The sequence below is a fragment of the Heptranchias perlo genome, unplaced genomic scaffold, assembly GCF_035084215.1.
Source record: "Heptranchias perlo isolate sHepPer1 unplaced genomic scaffold, sHepPer1.hap1 HAP1_SCAFFOLD_52, whole genome shotgun sequence".
In the NCBI taxonomy this organism is placed as follows: domain Eukaryota; kingdom Metazoa; phylum Chordata; class Chondrichthyes; order Hexanchiformes; family Hexanchidae; genus Heptranchias; species Heptranchias perlo.
Window position 1 is genome coordinate 5,467,850 of NW_027139537.1, and position 15,180 is coordinate 5,483,029.

General features: G+C 44.1%; 1 protein-coding gene and 3 non-coding genes across 4 annotated transcripts in view; 1 reads left to right on the top strand and 3 right to left on the bottom strand.

The window, feature by feature from the left end:
• Positions 1 to 15,180, bottom strand: part of LOC137314523 (NACHT, LRR and PYD domains-containing protein 3-like) — a 374,540-nt gene that overhangs the window by 226,990 nt on the left and 132,370 nt on the right. The window lies entirely within an intron of this gene.
• On the bottom strand, positions 3,965 to 4,036 carry trnag-ucc (transfer RNA glycine (anticodon UCC)). Its single transcript has one exon. It is a non-coding gene; the product is annotated as a tRNA-Gly (tRNA).
• trnak-cuu (transfer RNA lysine (anticodon CUU)) lies at positions 12,122 to 12,194 on the top strand. Its single transcript has one exon. It is a non-coding gene; the product is annotated as a tRNA-Lys (tRNA).
• On the bottom strand, positions 14,863 to 14,935 carry trnav-aac (transfer RNA valine (anticodon AAC)). The gene has a single exon. It is a non-coding gene; the product is annotated as a tRNA-Val (tRNA).

Consider the following 15,180-nt stretch of genomic DNA (forward strand, 5'->3'; position numbering starts at 1 on the left):
TGGATGACTGAGTGAATCCCTTCCCACACTCAGTGCAGGTGAACGGCCTCACCCAGTGTGAGTGCGTTGGTGTTTCAGCAGCTCATTTCTGCTTTTAAAATTATTGTCAGTCAAAATATTTGAAACATCCCTTATCAGTGTGAACACGTTGATGGTCAATGAGGCCGGATGAACAAGTGAATTCCTTCCCATACACGGAGCAGGTGAATGGCCTCTCCCCAGTGTGAACTCGCTGGTGACTCAGCAGGTGTGATGACTGAGTGAATCCCGTCCCACACACGGAGCAGGTGAACGGCCTCTCCCCAGTGTGAACTCGCTGATGTCTCAGCAGGTGGGATGACTGAGTGAATCCCTTCCCACACACGGAGCAGGTGAACGGCCTCTCCCCAGTGTGTCTGCGTCGATGAGTTTCCAGCTGGGATGGGTAACTGAATCCCTTCCCACAGTCCCTACATTTCCACGGTTTCTCCATGGTGCGCGTGTCCTTGTGTCTCTTCAGGTTGGACGATCAGTTGAAGCCTCGTCCACACAGAGAACACGTGTCTGGTTTCTCCCCGCTGTGAATGGTGTGATGTGTTTTCATACTGTGTAACTGGTTAAAGCTCTTTCCACAGTCAGTGCACTGGAACACTCTCACTCGGGTGTGTGTGTCTCGGTGCTTTTCCAGTTACACTGATGTTTGAAATCTTTTCCCACAGACAGAACCGATGAACATTTCTCCTTCTATGTTCAAAGGCCGATGATCTTCAGGTGCTGGTGAATTGAGTGACAGTCAGATCTTGATGTGATGATTGGTCCGAGTTTCCTGTCTGCAAATCCTCCCCTTGTAAGAACCTGTAAAAGTAGATAACAAAACTCCTCATTGTGAATACATGATAGAAATTCAGAACAGGCAAATCTAGTTTCTATGGAACATTCTTCCTGCTCATTCCCCCAGACTGTAAATCCCCGTCCCACACACTCACCCTCCTTTCTCTGCTGAAATCTAAACCCATCGCACCATCTCCAACATTTGGGTTGGTTTGGAGGCCTTGAATCTGAGTTGGGAAATACAATCGGAGAAAGATGATACAATTTAGAGACAAAAACTAATTAAAATCAAATAACATGGATGGTTGTTTCACGCCAAGTGGGAAATAAATTTTGTTTGGGCTGTGGGTGAGTGTTTGCGCCCGGTTACACAGCATGACCCTCTCTCTCAGCTTCAAAAGCGCTTCTTTCAGTTCACAGTCTCTTTTACACATCTAACTGACTGGAACCATTTAAAGCTCCTCTCGACCCATCTTTTGTTTCTTTACTTGACCCATTACCACCCTCCTCCCCGTGCACCATCATCCCTTTTGTCGCTTTATCACTCCTGCCCTCCACCCTATCACAGACCTTCCCTTTTCTTCTTTCCCTCCCCCCACCTTTCCCTGGCTCTCTACTTGCTTAAAAACTGTTAAATCTTTAACTTCTTCCAGTTCTGACGAAATCTTAACTCTAACCTGAAGCGTTAACTCTGTTTCTTTCTCCACAGACGCTGCCTCACTTGCTTTCCAGCATTTTCTCTTTATATTTCACATTTCCAGCTTCCGCATTATTTTGCTTTTGATTGGATAAACCTCTCCCTTCTAAACCCCATCAGAGAATTATCAGCAAGTGGGGATTACAATGGCGGCTGACATTACCCAGAATGCCGCGCGCGGTAGAATACGGTCTATCTCCATTCGAAGGGGCGCAATGCGCAGGCGCGGCAAGGGCCGCTGGCTGGAGAAATCAGCGCCTTGGAGAGATAGAGGGTTTTCTGGGGCGCGGTGGATTGTGGGCCCTCCGGTCGCCATTAGTCGCAGATTGTGGGTCAGAGTTCCATTGCGCGCGTCGCCCACAGAACCGTTTCTGGAAATACAGACTGAGGAATTCAGAGCGGTTTTGATGAACAGACATTGACCGTACAATGTAGAACAGAGTTTCTCAAACTATTTTTCTCGTGACACAATGGAAGAAAAACACGTCCCCCAGGGACCCCAAACAATAATAATTTCAGACTGGAGTTTTCATCAAATCCCAATAAAGGTCAGTCCATGCTCGCTCTTCACTTCACTTCAAGTAATAACTAAAATGAGACATCGATGTTGCTTGAAAAACATTTTAAATACAGTATAAATACAGTAGAAGAAGATCAGGTTGAGTTTCACTTCCTTAATGTGAGGGGTGGGTCTGTCAGTTGGTCATGATCTCGTTCCAATCTGGATCACTGGATGAAAGTGCTTCTCGCATATCAGGTGCGCTGTTGAGTTTCTTTCTCTTGTTTTTAACCTTTTCAAAGTCGAAAATCCCAGTTCGCACATGTAGGTTGTTGGGAACGGCAGCAACAACAGAGCAGTAATCATAACAGAGGATATTCTTTGAAAGCACTGATCCAGAAAGATGACAAACTGAATGACTTGTGGCCTGTTTTCAGTGTGCTCAAAGGTGAGTCGCACCGGCTCGTTTTCTTGCTCAGGCATCAAGTTTAGCCTCATTATTGATTCAGGATTTTCGAAAGCAAAAGGATCTTTCACCCAACGCTTTTCCTTCAAATTTTCAAATCCCTCTGCAGGGAAGTAGCGACTAAAATGGTCAGACAGAGCAGCGAGATGTAACTGTGTGACACATTTCATTTCATTCCCTTTATCTTCATTGATGCTGTTCTCCTCAATGTGTTGTAACAATGTGAAGCAGTAAATGAGCTCCGCTCCCATTTCTGAGCGTAACTCTTCAAAAACCCTGCAGTTCAGTCAGCTTCCTTTAATGAAAAAACCCTTCTCATTCCAAGCAATTATAGAGAGAGCGGTGCCCAGAACTGAGCACTGAACTCTAAATGCTGCCTAAACAGAGCTCTGTATAACGGTGACAGAACTTCCACTACTTTTTATTCCAATTCCCTTGAGATAAAGATCAAAATTTAATCTCCTTTTTAACATTTTTTTGTGATTTAGTGATCACTTTTAGTGATTTCTGAACTTGGAACCCTAAATCGCTCTCCTCCCCCACAGTTCCTAGCTTCTTGCCATTTAGAAAATAAACTGATCTATCGTTTTATGGACCAAAGGGATGACCTCACACTTCCTCAAGTTGAACTCCATCTGCCACAGTTTCACCCACTCACGTAATCTATCAATGTCCCTTTGCAAATTTCTGCTCCCATCTACAATGTTTACTGTACTACCTAAATTATTGTCGTCAGCACACTTGGAAATAAAGCTCTTTACATAAGAACATAAGAAATAGGAGCAGAATAGGCCATATGGCTCATCGAGCCTGCTCCACCATTCAATAAGATCATGGCTGATCTTCGATCTCAAGTCCACTTTCCTGCCCCATCCCCATATCCCTTGATTCCCCAAGAGTCCAAAAATCTATCGATCTCAGCTTTCAATATAACTCAACGACTGATCATCCACAGCCCTCTGGGGTGTAGAGAATTCCAAAGATTCACAATCCCTTGAGTGAAGAAATGTTTCCTCATGTCGGTCCGAAATGGCCGATTCCTTATCTTGAGACGATGAGCTCTAGTTCTTGACTCTCCAGCCAGGGGAATCAGACTCTCAACATCTACCCTGTCAAGCCGTCTAAGAATTTTATACATTTCAATGCGATCACCTCTCATTCTTCTAAACTCCACCGAATATTGGCCAATTTTACGCAATATTTCCTCATACTACAATTGCAGCAAGACCTCCTTACACTTATATTCCAACACCCTGACAATAAAGGCGAACATATCATTTCCCTTCCTCACTCTCATTAGACCCTTGGTAACTCAGTATTTCCAGCATGTTTTTCCTCTTTTCCTTCTGTAGGGAAAAGAAATGAAGGTTGAAAACATTTTACCATAATTACACCCGATTATGTTTTGGAAACAAGATCCAACTGAACTGCATCAAATTCGATTGTAAACTTAACAGTTTCTGATGGAAATAAACTAATAAGAACACTTAAATGCGATAGCCGGGAATCGAACCCGGGTCAACTGCTTGGAAGGCAGCTATGCTCACCACTATACCACCATCGCTGAAAATAACCAACAATAAAATAGTTCCCAAACATCAGACCCTGAACAGACACTGCAGGCTGTTGGATTTTGTTCTTCATTTTCACTGGTTTCTGACGGATCCTTTCTCGCTCTGTTGCAGTTCCTGTTTCCGCCCAGTCGATTTCACCAACCCCCAATCAATGGAAATTCCACACCAGCCAGTAATTCTTCACCTGATATCGGACTGAAGGGACAGTCGATACCTGCAATACTTGACCAGCTGGAAAAACATTTTACCACAGCTCACATCAGACATTGAGTAAAGTTAAATAATTCCATTAAATCATTACAGAGACCTGACCACCAACTGGGCAGGAATGGCAGCTTAATATTCAAGTCTATAAGATGTTTAGAAAGGACAGGGAAATAGGGAAAGGAGGAGGAGCAGCAATATTACAAAAGGACAATATTACAGCAGTTCAAAGATAGAATATCAGTGAGGGTGAGCGGGCAGTGTAAACACTCTGAGAGAGACCCATCACAAGTGCCCCCGCTGTACTCCTCCAGAAGGTATAAGAAGGGCGAGTGCGGGAGGATTTCTTCATTCTTTGTGAAAGTGTTTGTGAGATTGTGGAAATGTCTGGAAGAGGAAAAACAGGCCGTAAAGCTCGGTCCAAAGCCAAGTCTCGCTCATCCCGGGGCGGACTGTAGTTCCCTGTTACCCGTGTTCACAGGCTCCTGCGGAAGGGGAACTATGCTGAACGTGTGGGTGCCGGAGCCCCGGTCTATCTGGCTGCTGTGCATCGAGTATCTGACGGCTGAAATCCTCCAGCTGGCCGGCCCCGCGGCCCGGGACAAACAAGAAGACCCGCATCATCCCCAGACACCTGCAGCTGGCCATCCGCAACGACGAGGAGCTCAACAAGCTGCTGGGACGGGTGACCATCGCTCAGGGTGTTGTCTGATATCCAGGCCGTGCTGCTGCCGAAGAAAACCAGCATTGTGAGCTCCAAGAGCAAGTAAACCGGCCAAGGCTTAATCTGATAACCCAAAGGACAGGACCAACCTTATTGAAATCTTTGAAGAAGGAACAGAAAGTGTAGACAAGTTTAATGCAGTAGATGTGATATATTTGGGTTTTCCGAAGGCCTTCTATAATGTACCACATTGTAGACTCATGGCTAAGTTCGGAGCACGTGGAGTCAGGTCAGTTGGGTACAAAATTGAAAGCCGAGAATAGAGGTTAAGGGTCGCTACTCAGAGTGGCAAAACGTGGGAAGTGGAGTTCCAGGTGATGGGACCACTGTTCTTCACAATTTACATTAACGATTTGGATTCGGGAATCGGAAGTACAATTCCAAAATTTGTGGACGACACCAACTTGGGGGATTTAGTTAATACAAAGGAAGAAAGCATCAAAATGCAAGAGGGCATTAATAAACTTGCAGAATGAAGAATCAGGAGGTCACACACTGCTTGGATAATAAGAGTCTAAACGGGATAGAGGAGCAAAGGGATCTAGTGGTACAGATACACAAATTACTAAAAGTAACGACCCAGGTTAATCAGGTCATAAAAAGACAAATCAAACACGAGGATTCATTTCTAGAGGGATAGAGTTGAAAAGCAAAGAAGTCATGTTAAACTTGTATATAACCTTGTTTAGACCAGACTTGGAATACTGCGAACAGGTCTCGTCTCCATATTATAGACATAGGGGCATTGGAGAAGGTGCAAACAAGATTCACAAGGATGATACCAGAAATGAGAGGATATTCTTATCAGGAAAGGCTGAACAGACTGGGTCTCGTTTCACAAGAAAAGAGAAGGCTGAGGGTTGATCTGATCGAGGTTTTTAAGATAATGATAGGGTTTGTTCGGATAGATGTAGAGAAAATGTTTACACTTGTGGGGAGTCCAAAACTTCAGGTAATAAATATAAAATATTCACTAATAAATCAAATAGGGAATTCAGGAGAAATTGCTTTACCCAGAGAGTGGTTAGAATGTGGAACTTGCAACTACGAGGTTGTATCTGAGGCAAATAACATAGGGACATTTAAGGGGAAGATAGATCAGCACATGAGGGAGAAAGGTATAGAAGGATATGCCGATAGGGTTAGATGAAGTAAGGAAGGAGGAGGCTCATCAGCAGCATAAACGCTGGCATAGATTAGTTGGGCAGAATGGCCTGTTTCTGTGCTGTAGGTTCAATGTAACTCGATGTAAAGGCTCTTTTCAGAGCCACCCTCTGTATCTGTGAAAGGACTGGTGACTGTCTGAAGGGAAACGCGAATATCATGCTACCAGTGTGGCTTTGAGCTGCTTTTGTTTCGTTGTGGACGAGATGAGGAATTAATGGGACTGGAGTCGGGGCAGTGACCACAGTCCGGTACTTTAAACGGTGACTTATAGATCCCAGCCCACACATCACCAGGTTTCTTGTATTTATTTAAACTACTTGCCATGCTGGGCTCGTAAAGAATCACCAGAACTGCTCGACTAACCTTTCTACATCTGTGGAATTCAGCGCTTCGCTCCGTTTCTGTTCTATTTTGTTGGATTATTTACATAACGCATCAAACTCACTGGGGAATCACTGAAATGTAACTCTGTACAGAAACAAATAACAGTGAATTGCCTGGTGCCCAGGAGATCAGGAACATTACTCATCTCTCGTCCTGTTAACGAGTAAACCGTGTTTAGAGTCCACCGACCCGCTTTGGTTCCATATGGGGGATTAAACAGAGAAATCGGGAGGGGAGGAGACAGTCAGAGTGACAGAGCGGAGAGCGGCCTCTGATCTTCCAGCTCCACCTCCAGTTCTCTCCATCCGACAGTTTCAAACCGTTTATCGACAATAGAACCGAACCTCAGCGCTCCGCACAAACCCTGACAGACCCGGGCTTCATATTCAAGGATTCCCAAAAACCAGAAGCTTTCAAATAATCCCCGTTACAATGAGAAATCGTTAATATTCCTGCCTAAATACAGTCCATTCAATAACAAGTCAACTCGGCTCCTCCATTTCAGTCTGTTTCCCTGTTCTATCTCCCCACACATCCCCTCCCAGACGGGTTCAGCGTTTCACAAACACCTTATTCCAGCTGATTTGGAGAATCTCATCTGTTGGGGTTTGAGTTATGACGCGGAGTTTCTCCGCCAGTGTTACCGTCTCACAGAGACTCTCGACCTGAATCTGTGAAAGGATTATGACCATGAACTGGGACTGGAGCCGAAACATCCCCAGTTACAGTGAGGCCCGGCCCGGACATCTCATTCTCTCTATTTTATATCAGACAGTATCCCACTTTCATGTCCAGCAATAGAGAGAGAGAGAGACAGTATCAGTCTTACACTTCCGATCTGTGTCCAAATCACGCTCAATAACAGTATCCACCTTCATATACAGCACCAGAGAGAGAGAGGGAGGCAGACACGGTGAGAGAGACAGAGAGAGCGGTGAGACACAGTGACAGACAGACGTTAACAGTATTAGTTCCAGACTGACCGGGAAAGTGCGATTTTATCCAGAAAGATCGCGTTGGAGAGACAGAAGATGCAATCACATCTCTCACTGATATTGTACAAGGATCAGAAACACTATTAATCCCACACTCAGGGACAGTACAGAGAGGGACAGAAACAATGGGTCACATTTAACCCTCTAATGCCTGTTGTACTATCTGCAGTTTTACAGCTCAGGGCTGTTCGATATTACTCTCAGTGACCTACAGTTTCACTCCGGTTAAATTAATCTGCGACTGTTGCTGCCTGATATTAACCCTACACGGTCCCAGCAAATACACCGACTCCCACTTTCCTCCCATGTTTCTCCAGGATTGGTTTGAGAAATCCTCTCTCAGTCACACATTATAGGGGCCATTAATGAAGAGAATCCATTGGCTGATTTCACAGCCGCTCACTTTATCTCTGAAAGGCTCTTTACCATCAAAAGACCCCTAGAGAAACAGCAGGGATGGAAACATCTACTTTAATAGTTGGAGATTGTAAAGTCAGTTTGGATTCCAGCGTTAGGCACTGGTGGAATCCCATCTGTTTCCCATTCGGGTTCCTGTTCCTGCACTGCCTGTGGACCCCATTCCCTCTGACCTTTCCCCCAGTCCCACTTCCTTTGCTCAGACTCGGAAAAATTCCAATTGGGGAAAGTTTCCATCGATTTTTGGATTGGGAATTGTGGGCGCCATTCCCTCAGTGAGCGGAAGAAGATGGTTTAAAACAGCCGGGAATGGAGAGATCACGGCCCCCGGGGGAAGGGAGCAAAGAGCAGCCTCGTTACAGCAGATCATCGCTTCGGGACCGTGTCCGCAGATGGGCTCAGACATCGGCATTGAGTCCGGGGGAAGGTCAGGGGGAGTCCGGGGGCTGTTTGTAAGAGGCGGAGTGGATCAGGAAATGGTCCCGGAACATGGAGTGAGAGGGGGGAAGGGAGAGGTCATTCTCGGACTGTGTGTGTACAGGGTGTGTCCAGGGGAAGGGAGAGAGAATGGGAAGAACCTGCTATTAAAATCATTGCTGCTTTCTCTCCCCAAACCAGGAGTGAATGGTCCTGGTTTAGTTCCAGCCTCACCCTGTTTATTGTTATTGGATAGTGAAGAGTGGAAACAGAGCCGGACAGTAAGGATGTGGGGAGTTATACAAAGAGCATCTATTGCAGGCATCAGGTGAGAAGTGTCAAGGACACATTTTAAACAGCGGCTGTTTGGTTTCCGTTGAACGGTTAGTCCCATGGGAGAGGGGATTAGAAACCTGACCTGTACAAAGGTCCCTGCTACATCGGGTCGTCCCATTCATGGATCGGTGCAGGGGTTGGGCCGTGTCTGGATGTTATTAAATTGTTGTAAAACAGCCCAACACACCTGGTATGCAGAAGCTGAGTGCTGCAGTACTGCAGTGGAGTCAGACACTGACACTGTTTGTATCACTGGATTTCATTTGTGGATATTCAAAATGATCATTAACAGAGATATTAAACTGATCACTTCTGTATTTTCGACCTCACCTGTTCCTGAGTAACAAGAGATCATTTTCTTTCTCCAGGCAAACCCTTGAACGATCCAGAATAAATGTGATGCTTCCTCCACCCGAGGCAGAAGGAACAGTACAGCCAGCTCCTTCTCACACACAGTAAGTATATTATCACTCACAGAGCACAGAGACACAGACAGGTCATCAGTTCCACAGTCTCAGACAGCAGGAGTAGTCAGTCCCACAATGATCACAATTTCCAGAGACACATTTTCAATCCAACAGTCAAGCAGAGTAGGTGAGGCAGACACTGTTCCATTTCCCCCTAACTCAGTCCCGCTGACAGGTAGATACAAAAATCCCAGTCCAAAATCACACTCTCAGAGTGAAAGGCACTGTGTCAATCTCACAATAGAGCAACATTAGCTACGAATTAAATACCAGATAGAAATCACACATGGTACCCGATTCAAAGGTACAGAATGAATCCCAATAATGTACCCCGAGATTCAAATTGAATACTAGCCCAGAACTCTCACACACATGACTTTAATCCATGGAATATCCATTCGAAATGTGTATCATATGATACAAATTGCACACAAGTCCAAAACTCAGGCAGAGTATCAGATTGAGAAATATTGAAAGATAGTAAACCTGAGAGACAAATTAGATACCTGTTCAGAATGAACTCGTAGAATGAGATTTAAAGATAGAGTATCAATTCTATTAGTGCAGACTGAGATACACATTACATACCAGTCCAAAAATTTCATACAATATTAGACTGAAAGATACGGTATCAATTCCATTTCTACAGACTGATCTACACATTACATACCAATTCAAAAATGTCACCTTATCAGTTTTAAAGATACATTATCATCCACAACAGTACTCACAGAGATAGAGATTTAATAGTACTCCAAAAAGCGCACAAATAATCTGGTTAAAACCTCCAGCATCAAATCCGAAAGTATGTCCATATTTACCAATTAAACAAGGAGTAAAACTATTTAAACATTGAGATATAAAAGCTGCAATATTGAACACCATAATTTAATCTGAGAGAATAATTACGTACAGATACAGAATGAATCTCACATTCAGAGACAGTACCAGAGACACACAGACACAGAATGACTCCAACTCTCACAGATGCAGAACGAATCCCAAACTCACATACAGTACAAGAGACTGACAGACACACAGTTAATCCCACACTCACACACAGTGCCAGAGACTGACAGGTACAGTATGAATCCCACACTAACATGCAGTATGAGTAACTGCATATATAGGATGAATTCAACTCCCACATACAGTACTGGAGACTGTATATACAGAATGAATCCCACAATCACATGCAGTATGAGTAACTGCATATATAGGATGAATTCAACTCACACATACAGTACTTGAGACTGTATATACAGAATGAGTCCCACAGTCACATGGAGTACCAGAGACTGACAGATACCGAAAGAATCCCACACTAACACACAGTTTTATATAAAGAATTAATCACAAACTCTCACACACACTGCTGACAAGATACAGAATCAATTCCAAACTCACACACAGTATCAGAGAGTGACAAGATACAGAATGAATCCCACATTCACACACAGTACCAGAGACTGACAGATACAGAATAAATCCCACACTCACACACAGTACCAGAGACTGACAGATACAGAATGAATCCCACACTCACACACAGTACCAGAGACTGACAGATACAGAATGAATCCCACACTCACACACAGTACCAGAGACTGACAGATACAGAATGAATCCCACACTCACACACAGTACCAGAGACTGACAAATACAGAATGAATCCCACACTCACACACAGCACCAGAGTCTGACAGATACAGAATGAATCCCACATTCACACACAGTACCAGAGAATGACAGATACAGAATAAATCCCACACTCACACACAGTACCAGAGACTGACAGATACAGAATTAATCCCACACTCACACAGTACCAGAGACTGACAGATACAGAATGAATCCCACACTCACACACAGTACCAGAGACTGACAAATACAGAATGAATCCCACACTCACACACAGCACCAGAGTCTGACAGATACAGAATGAATCCCACATTCACACACAGTACCAGAGACTGACAGATACAGAATAAATCCCACACTCACACAGTACCAGAGACTGACAGATACAGAATGAATCCCACACTCACACACAGTATCAGAGACTGACAGATACAGAATGAATCCCACACTCACACAGTACAAGAGACTGACAGATACAGAATGAATCCCACACTCACACACAGTGCCAGAGACTGTCGCAGCATGAAATGGTCCTTATCAAAGTCACAAATGATACCCTAAGTGACTACCACCATGATATACTAACCCTCCTCATCCTTCTCAAATACAATATCTCACCGTGCTGTTATGCTGTTAGACTAGTTTCCTCTCTCTGCTCTTATTTAGAATATGTTGCTTTTCTGTCTGACAACACTTGGTATCATCGTATTCTGTTAGTCCACAAGATCAGATCATTCGGCCCATCGTGCCTGTGCTGGGTCAAACACACGTATTCGTTCAAAATTCATTCAGAGATAGATTGAGTGCTTTGTTATCAGAAAATTGCCTGAACCCCCCACAGTCTACAGTTTTCCTCCTCGCTATCAACAACACGGTCAATTTTTGTGTCACCGGCAAATTTCTTAATCATGCCCCCGACGTTTAAGTCCAAATTGTTAATGTATACCACAAAAAGCATAGGACCAAGTACGGAGCCCTGCAGCACCCAACTGGAAACAGTCTTCCAGCCACAAAAAACACCCGTCGACCATTACCCTTTGCTTCCTGCCACTGAGCCAATTTTGGCTCCAATAAGCCACATTCCCTTGGATCCTATGGGCCTTTACTTTTTTGACCAATCTGCCATGTGGGAATTTTTCAAAAGCCTTGCGAAAATCCATGTCGACTGCATCAATTGCGCTACCCTCATCTGACTGTCCTTGATTCGTCCGTGCCTTTCGGAGTGACAGTTGATCCTGTCACTCAGAATTGATTCCAATAATTTGAAATGGAGTCTTTCTCCTGCTTGCTGCAATAATAGATAAGGCGGTGATGTACCATCAGGCCCGGCTAGCTCAGTCGGTAGAGCATGAGACTCTTAATCTCAGGGTCGTGGGTTCGAGCCCCACGTTGGGCGAGTATCATTTAAAACTTTTATGTTGCGTTCACTGGCCAACGGTGCAGAATTGATGCATAATGAAACGTTAAATTTGTAGTCAGGATGGCCGAGCGGTCTAAGGCGCTGCGTTCATGTCGCAATCTCTTCCAGTAGGCGTGGGTTCGAATCCCTCTTCTGACATTGCTTATTTTTACGAAGTCGTGAAAATATTTTATTTGTGGATTGGGCTGCAGCTGATTTTTAGACCAAGTTGATTTGCTCCTCCCACAAAAGCAACTGGCTTTTTCATGGAAATGTGACTTGAGAAGTTTCAAACGGTGATATGTTTGACATATTAATGACCTGGACAAAGAAATAGAACAGCAGTGGGAAACATTTAAAACGGTGATAAATAGAGTCCAGGAGAAATATATCCCACTAAAAAGCAAGAACAAACTAGCCAGAAATGACACACCAGGGATGAATAAAGAAACAAGGGCAAAATTTAAACTGAAGAAAAGGGCACACACTAGCCAATAAAGGAGAGAGGGGAATGTGATAAGACTGGGAAAGAAGTCTGAAGATCTATTGGAAAGGCAAAAAAGGAATATCAAAAAAAGCAAAGTATTCGAGACACATCAACAGCCAAAGAAAATTTAGGATAGGAATATTTGCACGAAGTGATTTTTAGGTAGTCGCCTTTAAATGTTTCAAAGGCGACTGCGAATTTATGATCGTCTGGCCATTTCACCAGCCGTGTTGAAAACAAAACATGTCTCTTAAGGGGAGTCTATAACGAGGGGGCATAGATTTAAGGTGAGAGGGGAGAGATACAAAAGGGTCCAGAGGGGCAATTTTTTCACTCAAAGGGTGGTGAGTGTCTGGAACGAGCTGCCAGAGGCAGTAGTAGAGGCGGGTACAATTTTGTCTTTTAAAAAGCATTTGGACAGTTACATGGGTAAGATGGGTATAGAGGGATATGGGCCAAGTGCAGGCAATTGGGACTAGCTTAGTGGTATAAACTGGGCGACATGGACATGTTGGGCCGAAGGGCCTGTTTCCATGTTGTAACTTCTATGATTCTATGATTCTATGATTCTATGATAATAGGGCCACTAAGGGAGACACACGACAAACTCACAGGCAATGACAGCGAAATGGCAGAAATATTAAATAATCACTTTGCTTCAGTATTTACCAGGGAGACTCGTATTGTGGGCATGACAGTAGAAGAAGAGATCAAAAAGATATGTAAAGACATTTAAGATCGAAAGGGGGGAGATAATTGATAAACTAATCAATCTTAGAGAGGAAATTTCCTGTTAGGTGCCTAACCAGAGTTTCAAACCGCTCAGCCACGCTAATTTCCGTATTACTGTTCAGGAGCTCATTTCACAGGGACACGATTACTGCGCTCCATTTAGGGAGGCTCAGTGAAAGGCGGAAATTGATCTATTAATAGAATCATAGAATAAGATAGCGCCATTCAGCCCATCGTGCCAGTGCCAGCTCTCTGAAAGAGCTGTCCAGTTCGTCCCACTCGCCTGCTGTTTCCCCATAACCCTGAAAAAGTTTGATCCAAGCGTTTATCCAATTCCCTTTTGAAAACTGTGAGTTGAGAAAAACAATATTGAAAGGGGTGCTGGGGCCTCTGCAGCGTCGATGTAGAGTGTGTGATGATTGAAGTTATCAAGATGGTTGCTTTTCACATGGTATGTTGTGCAATCATCCTGAAATATCTTCAATATCCAATACAAATTGAATTGCAAACCTGACGGACAAACACTGGAAAACAAGTCACGAGTGAACGCAAATCATCTCGGACCCGTTTTTAGCCTCACGGCACTTCAAATAAAGTGAAATAACTTTGCATTGAAAAGATTTGGAACTTGCATCTATGCCTTTATCTGTTCCATTTCTTAAAGTTGCTGGCGTCTGATGATGGACACGCCTCTGCTCCCTCTATTGAACAAGAAAGGAGGTGTTTGACATTGACGGGACCTGTTGGTTATGAGCTCATCCTTTACATTGAGTGGGTTCGCGTCCTTTAAACGGCGTCAACTTTAGCCCAGCGGTGAACTTCGCAACAAACAAGTTCATCACCGTCTCACCGCGGGCACTGACTGACACGTTTATCGTTATTTCTTTCAGACCGAAATAAATAGGAACCGTGATTTTAAATTTGCACGAAGTGATTTTTAGGTAGTCGCCTTTAAATGTTTCAAAGGCGACTGCGAATTTATGATCGTCTGGCCATTTCACCAGCCGTGTTGAAAACAAAACATGTCTCTAACTTTCGCGTCTTTTTTCGAAAGGCAAAAAACATATTTCCCATGACCTCTGAAGGATGGACAAGTACATTTCAGAAAGCAGAAGCAAGTTCACCAGCCTTTTAATCCGGAGTCAGATCTTTGCGCCGCGCACTCTGAAGACAGGCTCCTGGATGTTATTATATTTTTTGAATGTTTCTCAAACACCGTTTCACATATTGGTTGAATGGATGAGGCTTATCAAATCTCCGCCAGATCCCACCGGGAATGAGACAGCATTGGAAGCAGCCTTCACCCCCAATATCACGCTGGCATTCATCGCCTGCTCTCAGCGGACTGCATTAACAGGGCTTGGAGATATGGACTTTGTTCACATTTCATCACCAATGTGAATCGTTAAATATTTCATCCTTTTTAATGGGGACAACGTTTCAAAATATTTCCGCCCGGTTTCGAACCAGGGACTTTTCGCGTGTTAGGCGAACGTGATAACCACTACACTACGGAAACCTGACACCTCCAACCTCGTGATAGGGATATAACCCCTCAGCCAAACTAATTTCCCGTATTACTGTCCAGGAGCTCATTTCACAGGGATACATTTACTGCGCTGTATTTCGGAAGGCTGCAGAGAAGGATCGGCGGCGTTGGTCAGGCAGGGAATCCCAGAGCATCGCGCCGACACAAACATTTCACTGTTTTTTTTTCATGTGCCTGATATCCGACCGCAGTGTAAATTATGGCGAATCAGGCAT